General features: G+C 40.2%; 1 non-coding gene across 1 annotated transcript; it reads right to left on the bottom strand.

The window, feature by feature from the left end:
- Positions 1-466: 466 nt before the first annotated feature.
- Positions 467-630, bottom strand: LOC142452191 (U1 spliceosomal RNA). Its single transcript, XR_012785222.1, has one exon. It is a non-coding gene; the product is annotated as a U1 spliceosomal RNA (small nuclear RNA).
- Between the last annotated feature and the right edge of the window lie 406 nt (positions 631-1,036).

The raw sequence follows: 1,036 nt of genomic DNA, 5'->3' as shown, positions 1-1,036 counted from the left end.
CTTCCAGTCAGTTGGCCAAATAGCTGCCTTCGAAATTCCATGGCATAGATGAATGAGTGCTTCCAGTGCTTCTTCAGCTTTCTGAAACATTTCAACCATATTCTATCAATTCCTGGAGCCTTGGTTTTGGCTAATGCATTCAATGCAGTTTAAATGTCTTTCTTTCTTTACGTACTTACTTAATATGCTACAGCCTACAATGGCAGAACATAGGTTAGTTCTCTTTGGTGCGGTGACTCTGTTCATTTTTTCCATCTTGTCTTGATGCTTCCTGCATCATTGCATAATTTGCCTAAAGAATCTTTCAAGATTGCAACTCAAGGCTTGAATTTTTCTTGAAGTCTTTCAGTTTCAAATATGCTGAGTGGGTTCTTCTCTTTGGGTTTTCTAAATCTCATTCCTAGGATAGTCAGTTATAATATTTGTCTTTGTCTTTTCAAGCTCACCTATTAAATTTCTTTTTTCCCAGGGGAGAGCACGAACGCAGTCCCCCACTACCACAAATTATGCAGTCGAGTTTCCCACATTTGGGGAAATCGCAGGGGTCAGCACATCTGGAGTGCAATGGACAAACCTCTCCCTGGGAAAACCATCTTCGTGATCATGGTCTCTCCCCTGCCAGGTAAGTATTCCTATTAAATTTCCATTCAATTCTTTGACTCCATGCTTTCTTCCATTTAATTTAGCTACTCTGCAATTTAGATTAAGTTTCTGAGTCCCTTCTGACGTCAACTTTGATTTTTTTCCTTTCCTTCCTGTCTTTTTAATGACCTTTTTGCTTTCTTCATGAATGATGGTCTTGAGGTCCTCCCACAGCTCATCACCCCATCAGTCATCAATGTTCAATGTATCAGATCTGTTCTTGAGATGTGCTGGAAATTCAGGTGAGGCAGACTCAACATCATACTCTGTCTCTTGTGGACTTTTTCTAATTTTGTTCAGCTTTATCCTGAACTTACATATGAGCAATTGACTATCTGTTCCACAGTCAGCCTATGGCCTGGTTTTCGCTGCTGATATTGAGTATCTCCTTCCT

Source organism: Tenrec ecaudatus, chromosome 6 (genome assembly GCF_050624435.1).
Source record: "Tenrec ecaudatus isolate mTenEca1 chromosome 6, mTenEca1.hap1, whole genome shotgun sequence".
Classification (NCBI taxonomy): domain Eukaryota; kingdom Metazoa; phylum Chordata; class Mammalia; order Afrosoricida; family Tenrecidae; genus Tenrec; species Tenrec ecaudatus.
The sequence above is the reverse complement of the archived record's forward strand: the minus strand, read 5'-3'. Positions and strand labels throughout refer to the sequence as shown.